The sequence below is a fragment of the Malaclemys terrapin genome, chromosome 14 (assembly GCF_027887155.1).
Source record: "Malaclemys terrapin pileata isolate rMalTer1 chromosome 14, rMalTer1.hap1, whole genome shotgun sequence".
NCBI lineage: Eukaryota > Metazoa > Chordata > Testudines > Emydidae > Malaclemys > Malaclemys terrapin.
Genome location: NC_071518.1, coordinates 7,730,973 through 7,756,921, shown reverse-complemented (window position 1 = coordinate 7,756,921; position 25,949 = coordinate 7,730,973).

Genomic DNA, 25,949 nt, shown 5'->3' with positions numbered 1-25,949 from the left:
AGAAAGGACTAAAAGTACTTTTTGTTTACATCTCTGTGCCTTCGTTTCCTACCTTTACTTCCATACTTTTATTCTTAGATAGTTCTTTGATTTAGTGCAGTTTTCAGCCTCATATCAGTCATATTTAAGTGTTTCTACTAACTTTAATTTGAAAGGGCAAAAGATGCCTGTTCAGAACTCCTTTCTGGACAGTTCACATGTTATGTGGTGAGAAAGAGCAGCTGATACTGCAGTGGCATTGCAAGCTGATAACAGAGGTTCATCGGCTGTTTTTTCAGAGAAATCTACACTCAGGCAGCAGTTTTACTGGAATCTAAACCATCTCATGTGGGCAAAGAACTTTGAATTCTCGCCAGCAATGATAAACACATCCCATTTTTCTTTCCTTATCTGTTTGCATTTTGCTAATATCACCTCTCATTCCCTTCCGTTCATTTCCAGTGGCTATTATCAGTGGACAGCAACGATATCCGCCTCACGCAACAAACCTACAACATTGGCGAGACTTTTCTCACACAACTGTTCTCTTTTCATGTAAGACATGGTTTACAACAGACTATATCTGGGAAACAGGGCTTTGATTCAGAGAGAGCCTTGTTTATAGGAATTAAGGTCCAGCATATAGCAGGTGAATACTGGAACTAAGCTGATACTGCTCTTAAGGGATTTTGACACTTTAACATAGACTCTGATTCCATGAATAGACTCCCATTAATGACAAAACTCCCTTTTGACTTCAACTAGTTTTGTACTTAATGAGTGGAACCATGCTAGCATTTGTTCTAACATGTAAGTACATTTAGAAGTAGACAACCAAGATGCTAAAAATTTGCTTGACTGTCTTCATTGGCCTGAAAAACATTATAAAATAAAAACCCAATGAGAAAATTCTAGCCTACGGTTAATTATTTTGAATTCCAAATTCTGTGTTTGTTTGTTTTTTTGACAGCATGATGTGTATCTCAGAAAGCACACTGCTTACATGTGTTGCTGGATTGCAGTCTCTAAACAAGATGGTGAAGGTGTAATTACTGTCTGAGACAAATTTACCCCAGGAATTCTATTTGAATTTATCACCTGTATTCTTTCTTTGTGTATTTGGAGGGGAAGTTTTACAATGGTGATTCCCTTATTCACTGTGGTACATTAGTTTGATAAATGCACTATGTTTATTTTTTCAAATTGCAGCTTGGAAAAGAGCACATTTTTGAGCACATTAAGGTTTCATGTAATAACTTAGGGCAAGCTCTCAAATGTACATAGCATTGATAGTAAATGATTTTCTGTGGCACTAAATGCTGTGCACTGGAGGTGGGAAATGAACATTTGGAAAAGTAAAAATCTAGGTAAAAACCCAGCATAATAATGTTTGCTACAAATGTGGGAGTTGCTGAGCAAGAAGCAACATTCCTTAAGTCTAGTGCAGGAAAAACTGGAGGAGTTAAGATGAAGTACAGATTTTCTTCTAATCAAATCCAGAAGACATGCCGTAAACCTTATTCTAAATAGATCCACTAAATTTGCAGCATGAACATGACAGGCAGGCAAAATTGTGGATTTGATCACTTTAAAACCTGTGGATTCCTGGGGTTTTGGCTTCATCAGAGGCTTTGAGAAAAGACATGCTGCAAATTGCTGAAGGGTGTTACCAAACCAAGTTGCCAAGGGTTTAGTCTGCCTCAGTAATACAGAGAGCAGCTGGTTGCGTTAACTCCCAGTTAATTACCTCTTCATTTATGCAATCACTCTATAGTTTGTTTAGGGCAAGGTTAACTGGCAGTTTTAGTGCCCAAATCATTGAATTGAGTCACTTGCTGTAGAAAATAAAGGCTAAAAGATATAAAAACACTCATCGTTGTCTATGGTGTTCTTCGTTATAGGCATATTACAAAATGGCCTTGTAATTGTATAAGAGCGTTGGGTTTGCAACAATACAATATATTCAAATCCTTTTCTACCTGAAACTGACATGCAGAAATCTTGGGGGTGATTAAATGCTACACTAAGTCTTGCTGGGCCAGATTCTGACATTGTTTCCCACACTGAGTAGCACAACACTCCACAAACCGCCCCTGTAATATAAATGACAGTCCTTGTAGGGGAAGATCAAACTCAACATGAGAGAGAGTGTCAGAATCTAGCCCACTGTCAGCTATCTGAGATGGAAAATGACCATACAGGCCATCTTCTCCATCCCATCTAATTCAGGGTTGTCCACTACAGTCATATTCTCAAGTGCGTTTTTTGGTCTATTTTAAATGACTCACGTTATGTGGCATTTATCACTTTCCTTGGAAGAATAGGGTAAAATTAAGGTATCCATTACTCAATCAATATCACCCCTTTAGATCACCCTAATCAATTTCTCTTCTTCCTTGGTATTTATGACCAGCATGCACCCCTGTGTATACAAAACAAAGCTATTCGTTCCTATAACGCTGTCTCTCCCATAAACATCAGTTCTTATTGCAAGGGGGGAGGATCCCAGAGCTCAAGCCTGAATGTCTACACAGCAATTTTTAGCCCCACAGCCTGAGCCCGGCAAGCCCGAGTCAGCTGACACGAGCCAGCCGAGGCCATGTTGCAGGTCTTTTATTCCAGTGTAGATGTACCTATAGAGTTTGAGGCTATTGAGAGATGGCATTTAGGTCTGGCTGATAGAGAAGCCATGAAATTCAGTTCAAAGTTTAGATTCAGACTGACACCCCCCCTGCAATTTCTACCAGGAAATATATAACATTCATTACTTTTATAAAAGCATAAACCAAACTTTATAAAAGTTTGGAGTTCTTTTTGATTGAAATTTTGGACAAAGACTTTTAATGGCTTCTTATTTTATAGAATCAATTCATCCTTCCCTAACAAAGCAACGTTGAGGATTGTTTATTTTTTCTTTTTAATTTGGTGTATGGAGTTGGGGGCCCTCTGAATCTTCTATGCACCCCTGAGAATTCTCTTCCTCTTTTTCCCTCCCACCCCCACCATTTTAACCATTCACTCATTCTCCTAATATCCATATTGTAACCATCATCCTTTCAGCCAAGTAGGATCAAGTTTCTGTGAGATTCCCTTTGGAAGAAATCATTGGGGCTCTTTCATCAGATGATGAACAAAGCAAAGATTTTCCTATCCCTCAAGGGATTATATATGTTCCCTCCACAGTCTTCCTAACCCTGGCTGGCATCTGGAGTGAAAGACCAGGTCTATGACACAAACCAAGATATCCAAATGGGCATGCATGCCACCAAGCCCTGCCACAGGGCTAGCTCAATTCCTTCATTTTTTTAAAAAAGGATTTGGTTGTTATAAACAGCCTACTCCCTAAAAGCGTCAGTGGTACAGTCCTCATTAGCCATTCCATTGCATGAACAAACATCTGTTTTCTAAAAATAGCTACTGGAATATTCAGCCAATTTAGTAATTCAACTGTTCTTAGGTGCTTGATACTAGAAATTATAACAAGTCTGGGTGAAATGACATATTCACAGATTTGACATCAACAATCAGCCAGAAAACTCCATTAGTGTGAAGAGTTACAATCCTAAACAAAATGACTTTGTATCAGCCCATTTTAATAAAAAATGGATATTTCCCTGCTTGTATTTTTTTCCCTCAGAATCCCCCCTCTAATCTCAGCAGAAGGCAACAATAAGACAGATGTATTTCGTGTCACATTTGGCAATTATATTCTGTAGCGGTTCCAGATTGGTCCTTTGGTAGGAATGTCTAAACTCTCTAGTTTTTGCACAGTAGAAATTACATATATATTTCCAATAAAACTTTTCTGCAGCCATTGCCAACTCTAACTGAAACTTCTTCAACTTTCACATTCTTGGTAAAAGCTTAGGGTGGCCATTATTTGTATGGAATACCTTGCAGGTAAACTGAGGATGCCTTAGAAAATGTGACTAAGTTGATAGCTCTTTTAGCTCTGTCAGTACTGAAGCAATGTCCCAGCTGGGCATAGGGCGTACTGTGCAGCTGAAAGTGCCTTCTTTGTCTTGAGATCTTAAAGCAAGGTCTTGACCATAATGTAGACCCCCTTGGCAAAGGGTCCCGAGGTCTTTGCAAACAACTCTCATCTCAGGTCTGACAAACTCAGTGCACCAAACACATCTTGCAGAGTATTTATTCATAAAGGGTAACATGTAAGCTATCCAAAGAAAGCTCGTAACTTATCAAAACTCATAAGCATTGTGAGATGTATGTACAAGTAAAATTTAAGGGATAATGTAACTACACTGAAAGTATGTTTTAGGGTCTTGGAGTAAAAGTTAGTCAGCACAGGGACCAATATGTCTCTGTGATGGCCCATTCAAGCTGGTGGTTAGCTGGTGATATAATGCAAGGCTTAATTGTCTAGCCTTGCTCCATCCCAAGACTATCAATGGAAGACCATCAGAAGCACCTACAAACAATCAAAACCACTTGGAGGTAAAAAAGGAACATTACAACAGAGGTGGTCACCCTGTCTATGAACAAAAACAAACAACCATTTCAGTACAACACAGGGTGAGGAAAGGCATTTTGTATTCTTTTACTGAGGAAACATCTTGTGGAGTTGGGGATGTTTTCATGAAAGTTTGGATCCTGGTTTCTGTGAAGCCAGCCAGCTCTGCAACAGACTGAATTTTGGGAGAAAAACCTACTTTATTTGATAGGAAAGGTAACCATTCATAAGTGCATACCCTAGTTCACGTTTTAGGTTTGTTTTTGTATTGTAACAATTTGTTTTCATCATGCTTTCTTGTTTCTAGATTAATCTTTATTCGTTCCTTAAATAAACCTACTTATGTTTAATTATAAGTGCTCAAGTGCTGTGAGATTTTACAGGAGTGGTGATTTAAGGTAAAATTGGTTAACTGGGGTACAGTGCTCCTTTGGGGGCAGAGGATATGGGATTTCTGTGAGTAGCCAGTGTCGGGTTGGATATCACAGGGGAACACTTCAAGGAGACTCGGGCACTGGGGTCCACCTCATGTTAATATGCTAGGCAAAGACAGGGCTGGTATAGCCAAGAGGAGAGCGTGTGAGTGGCTGAAAGGCTGGAGGTGTTAGGGAGTTAACACCCTATTACCACACGCAAGACTCCTTTATGCTGGAGGCAGGGAGTAACAAGGTGATTCACAGTCCTGGGTACCCTGAGAACCACCATGTTGATTGCTTATGCCATAGCACTTTTCACAAGAGTTGGGGGTATTAGCCCAAGTGTCTTCTCCAGATTTACTCATACTCATACTCAGTCTCTAATTTCAATCAGATACAGTATCTGGGATAGCTCAGTGGTTTGAGCATTGGCCTGCTAAACCCAGGATTGTGAGTTCAGTCTTTGAGGGGGCCACTTAGGGGTCTGGGGCAAAAATCAGTACTTCGTCCTGCTAGTGAAGGCAGGGGGCTGGACTCGATGACCTTTCAAGGTCCCTTCCAGTTCTAGGAGATAGGTATATCTCCATGTTTTAAAAAAAAAAAAAATCCTGAGTATTTATTTCAACTCGTGCTCTGTACTTGTTCACAAGCCAAAGACAACCAACTACAATGCATGAAACCCAACCCATATACCCCTTTCCCAGACATATCAGTCTTTATTGTGGCCTTTCAGTGTATCCTGAAGCTCAACACATTGAAGCTATTTCCATCCAACATGGTGAGAGTAGTTTCCAATGTTAAAGACCGCTCAGAGGGAAAACCCAGTTAGCTTCCATTACTTTATATGGAAAGGGGTTTGAGTGACCTGAGGAAGAGCTCTGTGAAGTTCAAAAGTGTCTCTCTTTCACCAACAGAAGTTGGTACAATAGAAGGTATCACCTCACCTGACTTCACTAATGGCAACTGACGATATAGCATGATGAGAGGGGCATCGCTCAACGTATCTAGGGCTTTATAGGTTGAACTTTTAAGTGCTCTCTGGAAGCCAGTAGATCTCAGAACTCTGATGTGTCACCCTCCCAGCAAGATCCACGGCTTGCTATGTGAGCTGTTTCGGTTTCCAGTTTCTAAGGTGCTTTCTCTGTAGAGTACATGGCAGACATCTAATTTGGTGGTGTCAGAGGCATGGATCATGATACCAAGGTCTGCATCTAAAACAAAACACAAACACATAAAAACCAGACAGTCTCCTAGCCAGGCACAGAAGGGAAAAGCTATCCTTCCAAACTGTGGCTATACATTTAAACACCGCTCCGGATCTAGCTATGGTTCCAGACTCTGAACACCACTAAGAAATGATGGGTATGAATCTTCAATGTGAGGATCAACTACAATTTCTGCCATGCCTTCTGGCCACCCGGTAGCATCACATGATTAGTCTGGATTGAACTCATCTGGATTGAACTTTAGCCAGCCAATTCTTACTCCATCTTCATTTTTTGCTGCTCCAGCAGACCCCAAAGGCCGTAGAACTGGTATGAGTTGTCAAGATGTGGAGACAGAGTGCATGGGGGGCCTGCGACCCCAAGCACCTCAGGGAATCTTATTCACCACTTGTTCACGGGCTGGGAGAATGGGCTTAATCTGCCGAACCCTCTGCAAACATCCCCAGCCTCCTACATGTGCTTGGAAAAAGCATATGGCCCACGATTTAGGTAGTTCTTTGGGGGCTCTTTTATGATAGAAGGCATGGTATCATACATCATGATGACGATGATTAGCTTATCCTACACAGCATCACACTGTCTCTTCATTTATGGTACACAATGTATCCCATGGTCTGCGAGTTGTGGTATTGCAATGTGCACTTTGGAATGACAATCTCACAGGAGCTTTCTGATGTGTGGTTAAATGCACATTTCTTTTCAAACTGTGTATTTATGCCAGTGAGTAGATCTGCATAAAGACTTAGACTGCTGCAAATTTCATAGGGCCATGTCCCAACACGGATCACTTTCCAATTTCATTCCCCTCAGGATGCTATGTCAACGTCTCCCAGTTCCATTAATCTTGTGTTTTACCATCTGAAGGCCTCCAGCTCTCTTCGCTCCCTCCAAGATGTGACAGTGTTTCTCCTCAAGTGCTGACAAGTGCTGTTTCTCATTCTGAGGAGGAGCTGCTCCCTCTTGTAAGAACCACATGCAGTTTTAAATAATACTTATTCATCAGTAATGGCTATAGTAAGCCAGCTCTGGATTTCCATGCTGAGGTACTGATGTGTTTTACATCCCTTTCCTTTCTCAAAAGGGATTTTCTGTCTTTGAACACTAAATATGAGAAGCATTTTTCAAATTCTTTGACAGAATGCTTTTAACATATCAGTAGGGTTAATAAATCTCTTCCATTTGTCCCATTCACTTTTACCCTTAACGAAGAATTGATCAGGAACAAGCCGGGCTTGTGAGGAGGGCTCTGTTTCTAAGGCTGAAGTGAAAGTGATATATTATGCTCCAGGGCTCGGATACAAACAGGTTTGCTTGAAGCAGTGGACCACTCACTCCTGAGAGCCTTCCTCAGAAAGTAAGGAAACTTGAAAAAAGAGTCTTATAATTATGCCAGAGCACCAGCATGCCAGCGTTCTCCATTCTCGGAAGCTTTCAGACACTTTTATTTTCTGTTGCTCGCTCCAAAGTGAATATTGGCGCATTCTAGAGCAGGAACAACTGGTTGATCATCCATTTACAGATAGAGATGAGACCAAACCAAAGCCCCAGTAGTTCTTAACAATGGAATGTTCAGATCCAGACCAGGGGATGAGGATTATTGCCAAAGAGACACATCCAAGTGTTTGATTTCTGGCTCTGAACGCTACCTCTTGCATTCCTTTCCGTGTTCAAAGTTTTGTAGGGTGTTTTTGTCATTCACACCGGGTTACAGTAATCAGCTCCCATCTATATGCTTTGACAGTCTCTCAAATTAGAGTGCCACCTCATTTACATTTAAGATTCCATACACTTACACCTCTGAAAACACCCTTATCTCACAAGTGGGTTACAGGCACACCGGGTAATTTAAACCAGGACAGCTCAACAAAGTGTCTCCCTTCAAAGTCAGTCTTGAGCAAGAAATAATGTCACTCATTAGAACTTTTAAATCAGTATTATTGTGAATGACCTAATTTTTTTGTAGTACGAGAGAACCTGTGTGAAAAGTTTTAGCACGATCAAGGCTCGAACCTCAAGCTGCCATAACAGGGCCAGGCACTGCAGTATAATTTCAGGTATCCAAATTCCTTTTATCTGGTGTTTTACTAGAGTCAATGAATTTTTTTGTCTTTCTTCTTAATGAAATAAAGTATTAAGAAAACATCAGCATTACTCCCTTCATTCCTTATATTTCTATATCAGTGAAAATGCCGCTCAAAATAGCACTTCCGTTTATCCGAACATCTGGTTACCCCAAAGTTTTGGATGTCCCCCGAATCATTTGGATAAATCGGAATGCACTGTATTTAGATGTTCTAGTCTCTTAGACTCACTATCATTTAAAGGAATAGATCATGGAGAGAGGCCATTTTTATGAAGGGCTTTGTGAAACACAAACCAATTTACATAGGGAATGAGCCAAAGCCCATTGAAGTCAAACATAAACATCTAGCAACATAGTTAGGCTAACTAAAGTGTGTGGGGGGGAAATTAGGCCAAATCTTGAGGGTTTTTTACTCAGTCCTTTGTCAAGCAAAACTCCTCCCAAAGCTCCTCAGTGATTTAGGAGCCTCCATCAGTGTCAAAAGCAACTTAGGCATTTAGGAACCTAAGTCCCATTGACTTTCCATGAGAAAACTGAAAATCTGGCCAATAATGAAAATTAAGTAACAGCTGAGGAAAGGCCTCTGTCTTTGGCCTGTCCCTTGAGAGAGTTTTTTCCTTTTTAAAATAAAAATACATACACACAAACACACACACACACACACAGAAGAATTTTCAAATATGCCTGAAGATCGAGTGTTGCCACAGTTAAAACATCAAATATCCTGCAAGTAGAACGGATTTAGGGTGAGCAGACAGCAAATGTGAAAAATTGGGATGGGGTGGGGGTGTAATAAGAGCCTATATAAGAAAAAGACTGAAAAATCGGGGCTGTTCCTATAAAATCGGAACATCTGGTCACCCTAAACAGATTAAAGGGCCCGGTAGCACTGTGGGGGTAATTTCAATCACAAGCTTGTTAGGTTAAGGATGCAATACTAGATGCAAGCATCAGTGGCAGGACAGATGGGGAAACAATTTGCAGCCACCGGCTGAGTCAAAGTCAGCCCTCAGGACTCTTCCATCATGAGTCCCATTACAGTTGCTCCGATGGGGCTTTGTGGGGATGGAGAACTGTCCAAGGAATGCTGCTATAAGAGCCAGTGATTATGTGGCTGTCAAAAGCTTTGGTGGCACAATAAGATCATCAGTGATGGACATAAACTGTATATTCAACCAGATCCCCCCCTAAAGACCTAGTTAGAGAACAATCTGGGTGGTGCTTGATCTGCAAGGAGGCTACGTCCCTTTGGGATTTGCCATGCTGATGAGACCTGCCACAGCATAGTTTCATCCTGGCCATACCTACTCCCCTCCATTATCAAGCCCTTCTCTTTTCCTCTTACCCCCTGCATCAATTGGTCCCATGCTCTGGGGTGGGGCTGCTACAGAGGTGGTGCAGAAGCTGTTGGAGCTGGCTCTGCACGTAAGCTCTGGGGGTATTCCTGATGGGGTGGGGGGAAGAAAGTGACACAGACCAATAATGAATTCTGCCCCTTTTCTCTTATTTTTCTGCATAGCAACATGAACCTGAGGGGCCTTGTATAAATAATGACATCAGGTTAGATAGGTTTTCTATAAATAGTCCAGGTCCTGTTGAAGCAAGTAGAAGTTCAGCAACTGGCTGCAGTATTCCCAGAGTCAAGCCCAGTGGGTCCATTGCACATTGCTGCTTTGATGGTGAAACTCACATAGGGTGGTCGTGTTTGCATTGGTCTCAAATGTTTAAAAACTAACAAAACTGAACTTGAAAAGCATAGCTCTAGTTGGCCCCTCTGATACCAAACTCCTGATTTTATAGGATGTGTTTTCATAAATGTAAACTTTCCCCTCTCCCTAAAATCTGTGATGAGGAGAATGGTGTTCAGATTAATTAATAATTGGATTATAAAAAAGAGCCCTTGGAAAGTTTACAGCTTCTCCTCTGCATATGGCAAACATCTGGAGAATCCATCAGGCTTTTCATTCATTGTCCTCACCTTCTCCGCAGCTCTGTGTGTGTGCTACTCAGTGCCAAAGTGAGCATGTGTAACAATTAGAAGCAATATCTTCGCACAAGTGTCTTGCAAATAAGGAATTTTCCTTGGAGCTATTTCCATTAAGCTCATTTGCTAGGTGCAGCAGTGCTCCCTTAGAGGGGAATAAAGAATTGATGCTCCAATCCTATTTATATTTGTTTGTTCTCCTATAGAAATATAGACCAGGTTCATGTACAATTTCAATCTTACAAAGACTCCTCCCCATGCTTAAAGCATTTGAGTAGTTCCATGGCAATTGCATGTTGCATAGCATATTGAAATGAGACTACTTATATGCATATAGTTAAGCACGGTTATACATCTTTACAGGATCATCAGGGTTATTTAATGGCTCCCTGGAAGGGAACAGACTAGTGGGGTATTGCAGGGATCAGTATTTGGACTAGCCTTATGTAATGTCTCCAGTATTGAAATGGAAAAATGAGTAAACCGCATGCTAATGAAATTAATTGGTTTTATTACATTGGAAGGAGTTCTACCTAGCAGTGAGGATAAGGGGAAATAATATAATGGGATCCAGAACACTAATTTATACTTGCAGCCTTTTTTCATCTCCTCTTCTTCAGGTCCCATCCATCAGCTTAGCAGCGATGAACGGGACAAATGAAGTCTTTCCACCATTTTGTCTTGGACCAGCTTCATGTCTTCATTCAACTTTTTGTTCCATGTCATTCTACAGTGTCTTTCCAATGCATCCGCTCTTTCTAGTTCCTTCTAGTTCTAATGTGTATCACCATGTATGGTATCCTTTCCAGGATACCATTCTTGAAACATGTCCAAACCATTGCAGTCATCTTTCTCAAATCTTTTGAAACAGAGTCATTTCTTGCCCTAGCTGTTTTCTTTTCTTTTCTTATCTTATCACTTCATTTTTTGCAGACTTGAAACTCTCAGTAGATCCCTTAGCCAGTTCATTTCTGCAGTCAATATAGTTCATTTGTCAGCTTTCCTCATAGTCCAACACCCCTACCACGTAGCCATATCCGCATGACAATTGTCTCATATATTCTAATTTTTGTTTTTATTGAAATGTCTTTAGTCTTCCAGATCTTGCAGTTTCCCAAATGCAGTAGTCGCTAATCTGATTCTTCTATTCTTCTAGACTAGACCTCCAAGTGACATAGTTTTTTCCAGTTGTTCTAGTTCTTTGTATCCAACTTTGATTATCTCTTCCTCTCGTCTTCCAATTGCCATAATTTTTGTCTTCTCTATGCTGATCTTCTGTCCAAATGTGTCTGCTTTCCCAGTCTTTGTCAGTTATTCTCTGTCAATCTTCCTTGGTCAGTCAATATTGTCTGCAAACCTAAGACTATTCAGTGTCCTCCTTCACAACATTGACTCTTCTCATTGTGTCTCTCAGTGCTTACAGCCATTACTGCTTCAACTACTAAGTTGAACAAATCTGGCAATAGTGTGCGACCTTGTCCCACTCCTACAATCGTCCTGAACCATTCTGTCAGCATCTTCTCTACTCTGCACTCATCAATTGCTGTAGACATTTTCTATCAGTTTCATCAATTTCTCAAGACTTGCCATAACCGACAAATGCTGTCAAAAGCCTGTTTCAACTCTATAATGCTGTTGTAACAGATTCAGTTGGGTTCTGTGTACTTCTCTGATCCCTGCCTTACCACAAATAGCTGATCTATTGTGCTTCATCCTGGTCTAAATCTGGCCTGTTCTGCAAGCACCACTTCCATATCTCTCTTTATTCTCCTCTGCAACTTTTTGGTGAATATCTATCCTGGCACATGCAGTAAGCTGATTTCTCTGCAGTGCTGACACTCACTCTTATCTTCTCTTTTATAGATCGGTACTACTATCACTTTCTCCCCATTTGCTTGACACCTGCTCTTGTTTGTGAATCTTCTTGAATAGCTTGTGCATTGCCTTTACTGGATGTGCCTCACCTGCCTGCTGCAGCTCTGTGGTTATGCTGTCATTTCTCGGCACCTTTTTCTTTTTCAAACTTTCTATTGAGATCTTTACTTCTAAAAATTCCGGCATCTGCTCTCCCACATGTGTATTGGGAAGTTTCTCCAAGATTGTTTCATCTACTGCGTTCTGCTCTTCAAAATATTTTTTCTATTGTTTATTCCTGGCTTGTTCATCTTTATTTGCTCATGCTTATCTTTCACCGCTGATATCTTCAATTTATATGTCCCATTTGGTTCTCTTCATGTCATCATCTTCTTTTTTTATACTGTTCACTTATCCAGTTGTTTCTGTCTCTCTTCACTTTCCATTTTATATCTCTGGCCAACCTACTGAACCCAGCCCTTAAACTTGTATCTTCTTTTTTTTATTCTCTTTCGGCTTCTTATGATTGTCACTGAACTGCAGCACATAATCCATTACCTGCCATGTTTGTTTGTTTTTTTTGTTTTGGCCTTGTAGCCCAACAATTGTTCAGCCACTCTCATAATCCCATTTTTTACACTGTTCCATTTCTCTTCATTGTTAATTTTTTCTTTCACCAGAGATGTGATTTCCCCCCCTCCCCCCGGTTTCTTTGTATTCTTTCCTGATTTCTGTCTCTTCCAATGTCCTAGATCTTAGTTCTCAGCACTCTTTTGTTTGCTCTCAAGCTCACTGATGCCAGCACTAATTTATGATCTGATCCGATATTCACCACACATGATTTGCATGACAACACACTTGATTTCCATCCGATTCACAAGAGTGAAGTTGATAAAGTTCTTCATTTGCCCACCAGGTGATATCCAAGTCCACTTCCTCTGCAACTTTCTTTGTGGAAATAGCATGTTTGAAATCAACATAGGCAGAAATTTAGTAGCCTTTCTCTTCTTTTGTTTTCTTCATCAAGTCTGAATCAGCTGATTGCTTTAGCCCAGGAATTCCAGTCCAATCCAACTTTTCCATTAACATCTCCCATCACCAATAACATATCTTGCCTTGAACATTCTTGTATTGTTCTGTAGATCTTTATAAATTTCATCAATTTCTTAAGTGCTGCTAAGGTTGGCATATATACTTGTACTACCATGACCACACCAAGTTTACTTTTCAGTCTCTTCTTCAACATACAAGGAGATATCCGGTTAAATGCCATAAGAACCCAGCTTGTATTTGGCTTTAGCACCAATGCAACTCATCTTGGTGTCCACCATCTTCTCTTCCCGACATCAATATGCTGTGCTGACCTTTGTTTTCCCATCTTCTTTCACATAACCTGATAATTTCTGCCTGATATCTTTTCAACTTGCATATCATTACTATGAGTGCTCCTTCCTGGTACAGTGTTCTTATGGTCTATGTTCCGATAAATGTCTTTGTGACTGGTTGGATCACAGAAACCCCCTTGGGAGCTGTCACCTGATGTGCAAAGACTACTTCTGCTCCTGTTTTCCCTGCCAGTTCAGGACTCCAGCACCCTGTCTTGCTGAGCCAGACACTCCCGTCTGCTCCAACACAGACCCAGGGTCTGAATCACTTGTCCCAGAGCTGCAAGTTTACCTGAAAACAGCTCAGAGAAGTGGGTTTGTCTTTAGCACTCAGATGCCCAACTCCCAATGGGGTCTAAACCCAAATAAATCCGTTTTACCTGTATAAAGCTTATGCAGGGCAAACTCCTAAATTGTTCGCCCTCTATAACACTGATAGAGAGATATGCAGTTGTTTGCTCCCCCAGGTATTAATACATACTCTGAGTTAATTAATAAGGAAAAAAGTGATTTTATTAAATACAGAAAATAGGATTTAAGTGGTTCCAAGTAGTAACAGACAGAACAAAGTAAGTCACCAAGCAAAATAAAATGCACAAATCTATGTCTAATAAAACTGAATACAGATAATCTCACCCTCAGAGATGCTTCAGTAAGCTTTTTCTCAGACTGGACACCTTCCAGGGCTGGGCACAATTCTTTCCCCTGGTACAGCTCTTGTTGCAGCTCAGGTGATAGCTAGGGGACTCTTCATGATGGCTCCTCCTCCCCCTCTGTTCTCTTCCACCCCTTCATATATCTTTTGCATAAGGTGGGCACCCTTTGTCCCTCTGGGTTTCCACCTTCCCCTCCCTCCCCACTGGAAAAGCACCAGGTTAAAGATGGATTCCAGTTCAGGTGACATGATCACATGTCACTGCAAGACTTCATTGCCCACTTGCCAGCACACACATATACAGGAAGACTAACAGCCATCTGCAGACAATGGTCCTTGTTAATGGGAGTCATCAAGATTCCAAACCATCATCAATGGCCCACACTTTACATAATTACAATAGGCCCTCAGAGTTATATTTCATATTTCTAGTTTTAGATACAAGAGTGGTACATTTATACAAATGGGATGATCACACTCAGTAGATTATAAGCTTTGTAATGATACCTTACAAAAGACCTTTTGCATGAAGCATATTCCGGTTACATTATATTCACTTATCATATTTTTATAAAACCATATAGACTGCACAACGTCACAGTCTTAATCTTCAAGCTGATCATGTTGCCTGTTATGCATGTTGCTGTGTTTGTGTTTGTGTTCTGATTGCATACTTTTTACCTCTGCGTTGGTTTTTGAGCAGTGAACACGGCTCTTGTTTGTCCGGTTGATGATGACCAAGCCAGCATGCTTTTGTTTCTCTTTCCATTCACGTGGTTTCTATGGTCCAATATTTGCCAAGTGTCCACCCAGGACTCCTTGGCTTTGTGATTGACCAATATACCGCAATGCATCTGCAATACACTCATAAGCTATCCACCAACTTGCTCCAGCACCTTTCAGTCAATGATATATGTTGGAAGTTATTTTGCTGGCATTGTTGCAGGAGACATTATGCACTTGAAGGACCAGATGAGCCATTCCACTAACGGTGGTTGTTGATAGCTACCCTCACTAGTTGTATCATGCCAGCCGAGGCAGGGTCCTGGGATGTGGTGCTGCGGTGCACATATAGCTACTTGGACCTACTAATGAGAGTTGAGTGAGTCACCAGGACCAAGCATATAACCCCTTGTAGGTGCAGTTGTCTACACTGACTTTTGAATTCACCCCATGCACCTCAGCAGTTTTCATCTGCAGATCTCAAATTACCTTACAAAGATGGGTCAGCATTATTTATTCTGCTATGACAGGGTAATTGAGGTTCAGACTGATGAAGTGACTTGTCCAAGGTCATATGATGCTAATTCAGAACCCTGTCCCCAATTTTTACTTGCTGCCCCTTTAACCACAGTTGGCTTAGAGAGTGTAGAAAAATGGACAGAAAATTTAAAAAAAAAATTAATTTTTTTAAATGATTACAGTTAATACATCTGGTCAAACATAGTGCAAAATTGATAATCAGTGGATTGGAGAAACCTAGAAACAGTAATGCTGAAGAAGACTTTGTGGCGATAGAAGGTAGCAAATTAGCCATTAGTTTGTCTTCAAATATTTGGACTGCAAAACACCAAGATAAAGAGGAATCCATGTTGGTGGCACCAGGGACCATAATTAGAAAGAATGGAATGAAATTCAGAAAAGGAAAAATCTAGTCTTGAATATCAGAAAAAATGTCCTGATGTATTGATGCCAATATGTATTGGGTTATGGAATAGTCTTGTCAGATAAGTGGTAAAAGCTCTATTGTTTAGGAAATGTAAAATTAGATTGTTCTATGGGGAATTAATCCTCAATTGGCAAGGAAATAGATTAGATGATCTAATAGACTTTCCATTTCTAGCTTCCATGATTCTCAAGTATCAGAGGGGTAGCCGTGTTAGTCTGGATCTGTAAAAAGCAAGAGAGAGTCCTGTGGCACCTTTAAGACTAACAATGTATTGGAGCATAACTTCATCAGATGCATATAATGGAAATTTCCAGAGGCAGGAATCATTTACATGATTCTGTAATTCTATGATACTTTGCTGTTGCTTTGCATATGAAAAGAGCTTCCATGCATGGCCTTTCTTCTTAAAGGTCTGGCAATTATAAATTACTATTTAATATTTCAATATCAGATTGTTTTTTGCGCTCTGTGTGTCTTGTCACCTTTTTTAGGGAGGGAGGTACATATGCTATGAGGAGAACAAAGATTTTAAACACAGTTGGAAATTAGTCAGAGCCCAGCCCTAAAGGAATCAATTACTGAGCTTTGGAGTTTCATCTATTTTTAGTGGCCAAAGATTGTTCCAAGGTTAAAGGATCGTGTAATTCTGAGGGAAGGTGGAGAGAATATTTGTCCTCCCTGAAGCGAATCCAGTAGGATTTCAGAATCAAAGTTGAACAAGGCGAATGGAGGAGAGAGATTTCTGTGACACAGCTGTTCTTGAAAACAGAAAGAAAATTGGGTGGCAAGCCAGAGTTCCTTAGACTCTATCCCACTGAAGCATTTCTCAGAGTGGTGGAATGGAACAAATGTACAGTCATATTGAAGGAATTGGACCACCTACATCTTAACAAATCACAGATCCGCAAATTGACATTAATGAAGCCATTTATAAAAAATTTAAATTCAGCTGGAAAAATAGAATAAACGCTAAAACACTGAGTTACTTGTTCAAAACAGCTTCTTAAAGGCACATTTGATATGTTTGCTGGAGAAAAGAACAGAAAGGAAAAAAGTTGCCTAACAAAATATATCTAAACCAGTAACTTTCTTCAATGTGTTTCTGGCCGACAATGGTACAATTTGGTTTCTATGAAGTTGTTCATTAGGGACAAAAAGGTTTTGCATGCAAAAAGAAAATTCTAAATTTTGTCATTTGGTGGCAAAGTGAAAATTCGGGCTCAGGGAAGACATTTGTGTATCCATTTGCTTGAGATGAAAATTTCTGTAAGGGTTACTAAAGATAGAAAATCTATTACACAATAGTGATGGTTAAACTGAGGAAATGTTGATAGATCAATTTCGAGAAGCATTCAGACGGTATCGGAACCTCATGGCCCTTTCCCTATTTTTACATAATACAAATAATTTTATTTTTTACCTGAGCAATTTGTGTGGGGAGACAAGCCTGGTAACTCACAATGGAGAGGGAGGAAAGGAATTTTGCCTAAAATTACCTAGTTTTACTAAATATTATACAACTTTTCCAAATTTTTCAAACTTTATTCAACAAAGTGGGCAGGTGGAGATAACTATGTAAAAAGAGACCAAAAAAACCAAAGTTCATGAAAGTGTGAACTAGCATTTGCATGTCTAAGTTTTAGCTTTTTGCACTGGGTAATACGCAATGCACACAGATCCTCTTTGCACCTGCCAATGTCTGCACAATTACATATATTCATTTTGGATGTGCAAGTGGGCCTTGAGTCTTTCAAAAGTGTTCCCTGTATTTCTGAGGTATAAGACAGAGATGCCATTGTTCTTCCTTTAAGGCAGTGGTTCTCAAACTGGGGCCGCTGCTGGTGTAAGGAAAGCCCTGGGCGGGCCAGCCCAGTTAGTTTACCTGCCGGGTCCACAGGTTCGGCCGATCGCGGCTCCCACTGGCCATGGTTCGCCGCTCCAGGCCAACGGGAGCTGCGGGAAGCGGTGGCCCGTCCTGCGCTGCTTCCTGCAAGCCCCCATTGGCCTGGAGTGGCAAACCGCGCCCAGTGGGAGCTGCGATCGGCTGAACCTGCGGATCCAGCGGGTAAACTAATCGGCCCGGCCCGCCAGGGGCTTTCCCTACACAAGCAGTTTGAGAACCACTGCTTTAAGGGCTACTTTTAATGGATACACATTGGTACTCTAGAGTAGTCATAAATACGCCCTTTAATCTCTTTGCTGTTCTCTAATTTAGCTCCTTTAGTATCAACTAGACCAGAGTTTCTCAAACTTCATTGCACTGTGGCCCCCTTCTGACAACCAAAATTACTTCATAACCCCAGGAAGGGGGACCGAAGCCCAAGCCGCACCACCTCGGGCAGGGGGGCACCAAAGCTTGAGGGCTTCTGCCCTGGGCAGTGGGGGCTCAGACTTTGGTGTCAGCCCCAAACCCCAGCAAGTCTAATGCCAGCCCTGGTGACCCCACTGAGTCCCGACCCACAGTTTGAGACCCACTGAACTAGACTATTCTTTTCAAAATCTATCACTGTATCCATTAGGGAAAAATTCAGGGAAATATTCTTACAGTGGGAAAAGTGTATTTATTCAACCAGATGTAACTTCAAAATGGCTAAACCGATTTAGAAACAATTTTCCACCAATAAAATATCACCTTTGGATTGAGATAAAGAATGGAAACTTTCAGATGAAAAGGAATTTGTTCAGAAAGTTTCGAGTAACTGAAAAGGTTGGTGAGTGTGGAGAGATATTAGAATGGAAATAATGCCAGCTCAAACTTCACTGCTGAAGAGTGCTCTTTCTCATTATATATATAATATAATAAACTACATTGGAAGTAGATTGAGGGAGCAATTTAAACACCGCAAAGGACATTACTTAATTTACACACCCACAAGCTGGTGGTAGTGCTTAAAAACATTCAAACTTTGCCCTGTATAACTAATATACTATATAAAATGTACATAATGATAAAAGACAAAAACACGGTATCACTTGTGGGTGAACATTTTTCATGAAGTGATCACTCTATATCTGACCTCTCAGTCCTCATCCTCAAAGGAAACTTGCACAACACCTTCAAAAGACAAGCCTGGAAGTTTACATTCATAAATTTGCTAGATACTAAAGAAATATGGACTGACTAAAGACACTGGATTTATGGCCAATTACAACAATCTATAATAACCCACTAACCCCTCCCCACCCCAGCTTTTCCCTCCTGCTCCTCCCCACCACCACCATGGGAGAGGTGTTAACTGGCCACTTAACATGTATTACAAGGGACCATTCAAGGTGAACTATTTATGCTAAAAAATCTGTTCCACTTGTATTTAGCAGTGACACCTAAGTACCTTGCCCAGACCCAAAGAAGAGCTCTGTGTTAGCTCTGAAGCTTGTCTCGTTCACCAACAGAAGTTGGTCCAATAAAAGATATTACCTCACCCACCTTGTGTCTCTAATATTCTGGGACCAACCCAGCTACAACACTGCATGCATTAATAAACATACCTATACATGAATAGTACTTCTGTATTTTTCTTATTCTACGAGGCATATATAATAGTGGATCTGTTAAGATTAAATGCATGAATATATGGGAATCTATTTTATATATACAATTTTCCTGCATTGTCAGAAAAGCAAAGATTTACTTTTACAATGCTGTGGTCTGCTGTATCAGAGGGGGAAAGGGAGAATTTATCCTCTCTGCCTTTATTTTCTTTTGAAACTTTTGGCTCGTAAATTTAGAGGCTCCCAAAAGGCAGAAACTCTCTCCCAGTGTTGTGATACATTTTGGTATTGAAGCTGAAGGTAAGGCTCTTTTGTGTAGTAGATTTTATTATTCTAAGGAGAGTATTTAACCCTCTTCCCATGACTGGGACTCAACAAGGACTTTATACAATCGAACAGCCAAGTTTCAAAGAACACCACTTATTCTTTGTTCATTACACCTCTAGCTGTATAGCAGCCTTCACTTCACTTTGCTGATTTCACGTTAGTCTTTTTTTGACAGGCTGAAGGAAATGCCTTCCAGCATTTCGTCTCACCTCATAAAAGCCCGCTGTGTGAATTGATGGCACACGTGGGAGGCTCTAAGGAATCTATGGATTCCAATTCTGTTCTCCCCACCTACAGTCATAGCAATGATTCCTCAGCAAATTCTTCCCTTTGCCCTTTATTCATCAATGCCATTCTATCCTTGGATCCTTCTCATCCTATGGATCCCATATGCTGCTGTCATGGGCTAGCATTGCTCAGTCTGTGTAAAACCTCTGTGCTGCCTATGTCCCTGAGTCACTTCTTGCTATAAATGCTTTAACTGTTTTTTCCCTATTTCTGGAGAAACTAAGAGGCTTTCATTCCACAAAGCAGATGAATGGCAAAAAGAGAGAGCAGCTGATGCACCCCAGTCTATCTCGCTACTGTATGTCTACCTAACTTCTGCTTGGTATTCCAAAACATGCAGGTTTCATGTTCAGAATCAGTACCAAAGAGTATGACAGAGAAAGGGATTTGGAGAGAGGTTATGCTAACTTCAGCTTCCATCGCTGTGTAGATATAATTATTACCAAAGGTCTGAGCACCTGTGAAAGAAACGCCACAGTTTGCATTCTGCTACTCTACACCAAGACCAAAGAAGAACAGACAAGGGCTCAGAATTATGACCGTGTCAGTTAGAAGCTCACGGTGCTGGAGGAATAGCAACACCTGTCTCCTGGTGGAAAAATTAAGTGCAATTCTGGATTCCTTTGTTGCAGTGCCTCCTTATTAGAGTGAAGGACAAAGAGCTTTGGCCTTGAATGGCCAGTGTCTCTTTCCACTTGTCCACAGCAGGGGGTGGGGTTTGCTAAATTGAGAAGATATATTCTAAGGACAGGTGGGGAAGGAAATCATTCATTAAGATTTTAAAAACAAACATGCTTATAAAACAGCATATATGGTATAGTACGATATTTGGCACTGGATAATATTTGGGACTGTGCGTGTATAGGTATGTTTTTATATGCTGGATCTTTAAAAGGTTGTATAACTGCATGCCCAATTTATGCACTATATGTGCACAGTTACTGTGACTGTGCAAGTCCCTGATTTGTGCACACATCCAGTGGCTAACTGGATACATTTGCCCACAGTTAACCACTGTGTACATCCACTTGTCATAACTGTGCATGTAATGGAGGTGTGGAATTGCACCTGGGTGAAAGTAATATTAAACCCTTACTGATACGGGGGCTTGGCTCCAAGCCCCCAGAAGGGGTGGGGCCTCAGGCACAAGGGGCGGGGCTGTGGGTCAGCCTCCCCAGCCAGCCCAGCCATGCTGCCTTACCTGTGCTGCCTGGAGCTCCGACAGTGACTGAAAAGGGCTTGGAGCTCCGGCCACTGTCGCGGTAGTGGCGGTGGCAGCCAGGAGCCCCGAGCCCTTTTAAATTGCCAGCCCCGGGGCAGTTGCCCCTTTTGCTCCCTGCCCCCGCCGGCGGCTCTGCAAGGAGGGTCCCTACCGACAGGGCTGCCGACGTGGGGGGGTTGGCTGCGTACGGGCCGGTACCAGCTTCTTACCGTACCAGCCCACTTTCACCCCTGAATTGCACATACATTTTGTGCATCTAAACTCTAATAAAATCAAACTTCCTATGCTGTAAAGTATGGCCTTTGTTTGAAGATCAAACCTACCACAATAACAGCTTTGAAAGTCTGAGCTAAATTTGAATATGATTGATTGGTTTTACGTGTCACTTGAGACTGCGAACGAAGGAGCTGGGATGGGGAGAGAAAAGAATTCTAAGGAAAGCTTGACCTTGCTACCTTGTGAGTGGAGCACTTGGCTACAACCACAGAGCAAAGCTCCAAACCAGAGGGGAGAATCTCCAGGCAGTGGCTCCAGCCCGTCTCTGCAGCCACTCAGTACGACCTCCTGGTTCCCAGCACGCAAAGTTTGTTTCTGCTCCTCCCGCCACGTTTCTGTACATGGCAGATGGCGAGGCCTCACCAGAGAATGAAAGGAAAGGCAATGCCTTCTCCAACGACCCAAATCTTAACTGAGTGCGGCCAGAGAGTCAGTGAAGGGGCCAGCTGTCCCTTTCTCCACTCAGTACTTAGCCTGGATGACAGCTACAAAGTGGAGATAGCAGCTGGCCCATCTCCAGGGGAGATGAAATGGAGACAGTTGTTCTTGTGTTCTTCTTCCCATAATCCTCCTCTGCACTGCCCAACAAACTATTGTTTTGAAGCCTCCTATTGCTCTACTCTGTCTTCCCATGCTGGTGACTCCATGGGATTTAGGGCAGGCCAGGAAAGACAAAGGGACCACGATCCAGACAGACCCATTACAGGTCTGGGGAGTTAACTTGGGTGGGGAGCCAACTGCAGCAGAGATGAGCCTTTGCTGAATGCCCTCTGCTAGGTTGGCCTGGCTACATTGAGGATCCTTTCAGTTCCCTTTCAAGGGAGCACAGGGGAGGGTGTCCTATCTCACATGCACAGAAAGGGCTTTCCTTAGTTAGAAAACACGTTGGTACAAAAAGTGAATCATCCTTGGGGGAATAAAAGGAAGAGAAACCATGAGTTTATGTCAAGCAGTGTGGTCCAGTGGATAGGGGTACTGGCCTAGGAGTCAGGAAACCTGGGTTCTACTTCCCTGGCCTCCTGTGAGATCCTGGGCAAGTCACTTCCTGACTCTGTTTCCCCTCGAACACTTTGAAAATCTAGCCCACAATCCCCACACCATACAATCTAAGCAGAAGACAAAGTTATTTAGGAGCCTAACGTTGCAGATAGATGCCTAGTGGGTTTTTGAAAAGTACCTGCTATGGCTAGATGGCTAACTCCAATGATGTACATGGCATTTAGATGTCTTTTTGGAAATCTCATGAGGTGTTTATCTGCATCGTTAGGACTCTAAATACCTTTGAAAATCTGGCCATGTGCCTAGCTCAGCTGGGCCTTGATTTTAGTGGGCGTCTGTAGGTGCAAATACTAGGCTTTAGATTACAGGGGGAAAGTTCACGAGGTCAGGCAGGATTTGTGAACCCCCAAAAGAGTCTGATAGGTTCCCAAAACTGGCCCCTGTGAGGTTCATCCATTCCATTATCTTTGGGGAACAATAAACTGCAGCTCTGTTTAACCTGCCACTGTCCATTCTCAGCAAAGCTCAAAGCATCTGGAGTACAAAGTGTGACCCTTTTTTGTTGCTGGTAGATTGCCGCAAGATAGAGACCGTGTAGTCTGATGTACTGTGCTAGGGTAAAAATATAATACGCTGTGCTACCAAAGGCATTAACACTTTGAGGAGTCAGCAGATCAGCGGCAGTGGTTAAACTCATTAGCGTTAGGTTAACTCCCATTGTGAAGCTTCTGGCTTCACATCAGAGGGTAATAAAACACTGAGCGCATCGTAATAACTGTTATGATCAGGAAATTTGGGACATGTGTCATTACAGAGAACAAACAGAGCCAGCAGAGGTGTTGGCCAATAATGCTGCTGAGGGTTCGGTGCCATTCCCTCCCCCCGCTTATGCACTTTATCAGCTTTTCCTCCCACTTTGGATGCAAACAAAGTCTGGCCCCTACCTGAGGGTCAGAGAGATGAGAAACAGTGTTACACAGGATATTCCCAGCATTTTCAATGCTTCCTTTTCAGTGCATTACGAACGTCTGACTGACATGTCCTAGCAAAAGCGCTCTGGGTTCCTGCGGGAGCAGTGTGGCCATAAAACTCACAAACATAATAATAACAAAGTCATAAATTCTGACCTGTGGTACAGTACGAGTCGAATAACAGCTCCCCAGCTGTGGAATATATGCCCTTGTTATGTGAAGATGGCAGACCTCAGGGGTGAAGTTCATGTCATATTTGTCCCATCATGTAGCGCCAGACCTGTTTGATAAGCTCACAGCAGTCAAAATCCCAAGCGGTAGGACAGACGCCCAGCAATGTTTTTAATCTGTTATGATTTACTGCTTATTTTGTAAGGGCTTTAAAAAAAAATATCCAGTGAGGGGCAGAAAACGGAGTTTGGCAAAGAATGTTTGATACTCTAAGACATCTAAGCTTCCCAAGATGTATGGTCTTAGAGGTTCACCCCTTGCACTGCCAACCTATTTGGGGATAGATGCACCCTCCCTCCCCGCAAAAAGGCAGAGGAAATATCCCCAGTTAATTCCTGCTTATTATGGGTGTCATTCACCCTAACTCAGGAGATCTGCTCCAGACCCTACGCACCTCTCAATACTTCCATAAGGGCTCAAGAGGAACACAGAGCCTTAAGATGAGTTCTGTTCGGTGGTGAATTTCTCCCTACATGACTGATGGGGTTTACACAACCCTCACAAAGGTTAAAGGAGTGGGTGGAGCATTATTGGGCCAAGAAGCCCCCGATCCCTCAACAGCTGCCAGGTACGCTCCCTGTGGAGGACTGGTTTAATGGAGAGCTCAGGCAGTCAGGTGAGGGGAGAAGAGACTGGCTGCAAGAAGGCAGACAGTGTTAGTTGCTGAGGCAGAGAAGGGGCAGGACTGGGACTGGGAATAAGACTCAAACAGGAGCCTGACCCCATCCCTGTTTTCCCCTTTTCCTTGATTCGGGGGGAAAACTGGACACTAAAGGTATGTCTACACTGTAGTTAAATGATTGTGGCTGGTGTGTACTAGCTGACTCAGGCTCACGGGGCTTGGGCTGTGCCAGGAGCTGTAAAATTGCAATGGTCATGTTTGGGGTTGGGCTGGAGCCTGAGATCTGGGATCCTCCCTGCCCTGCCTGAGAGATCCTGGGGGAGGGGGGAGGGGGGAGGCAGGTTGTGACTAACCAGGACTAACTGGGCCCCTCAGACTTCCAAGACTCGGAGAGACTGTGTGCCATGGTCTGACCACTAGGTCTGCTGGCCCCCAAATGGAGCCTGCTACAATGACATAGCCATTCTTGGTAAGCTGCAACTGTGGTAAATCCTGCTGATCTAGAAGAGTGAGTCCAGGGCATGGAAAATCCACTGATCTGTTTTGACAAGAGATCATGTAGTCTAGTGGCTAAAGTGTCAGCCTTATGTATGTGCTCAGAATCCCAACAATGAATACCTCCAGAGATAGGGAGGGAGATGGGTAGTTCTCCATTGGCAGAGGGAAGGGTAAGATGGCCTAGTTTCTTTTTTTTCCGTCTCTAATAGAGGAAATATGTCTACTTTCAGTGAGCATACTGCACCGGGCTGGGGGAGTACAGTGATTGATAAATGGACATATCCAAACCCTGCCCAGACCTCATTCCCATGCTGCCCCTCTTCACCGCTCGGCAATGACACACAGTCCACTCTCGTATTCCTCCTCTATCTTACCCTACTGCTTGCACTCAGTGTGTTTCTATAGATGGACAGACAAGGAAGGCGGTGTGGGGATGACTCAATTGCCAACAAAGCAGTCAATCTGTCTCGTCTTAGGGACATTTTAGGCATGGAATGTGAATTTCCAAAGGTTTCTCTTCTCTTCAGAAATTGCCAAATTCTAGAAGGTCTGCGATTTCCATCACTGGTTTCCCCCGTTGCTATGAATAATGCTGACATTTATACGCGCTCCCTTTTCTCCAACACCTTGCTTTGGAGGAGGGTACTTTGAGTGTTTATAATAACAAAGCTTAGCTCTATATCACACTTTTCCACTTCAAAGAGCTGGGCAAACAGTCACAAATTAATCCTCACAATGCCCCCCTGTGAAGGAGGTAGGTATTTGTACTGCAGCTGTCCAAAAGCCATCTGTTTTGATTTGAAGAAAGGTGGGACACATCCTTGCGAAGCAGCCCTTCTAGCATTCAAAGTAGCTCTGATTCCAGCTTATCTGGCTGGTGAAGGATCCCCCATAATGTTCAAGGAAATATGCAGCTGGAGTAGAGGCTCCTACACAAGCCCTCCTCCCAGCTTCTGGTAAAGGGGGAATATCCAGCAGAAAAAGGGAGCTTGGCTGGGATATCTTTGTCCTAGCAAAACCTGTTGGTCAGAATGGCCTCTTTGGACCATAGGCACCTGGTCATCAATTAGAGAGGCCCTAAAGTTGCTGACTTTTATCAGGGGGACCAGACTGAACCCTGAGCAATCCAGAACTGGGGGTAAAAACGGATTATGGGTGGCTGCTAGAGTGTGCTGTTCTCCTGGAGCCTCTGGGATATGAGAGAGAGAGAGAGAAAGCCAAGAACCCGATCTCTTATGCTCATTAAATACCCCGTGGTATTTTCCCTGAGGGTTATGGGTATTAGCTCTGTTGTCCAGGCA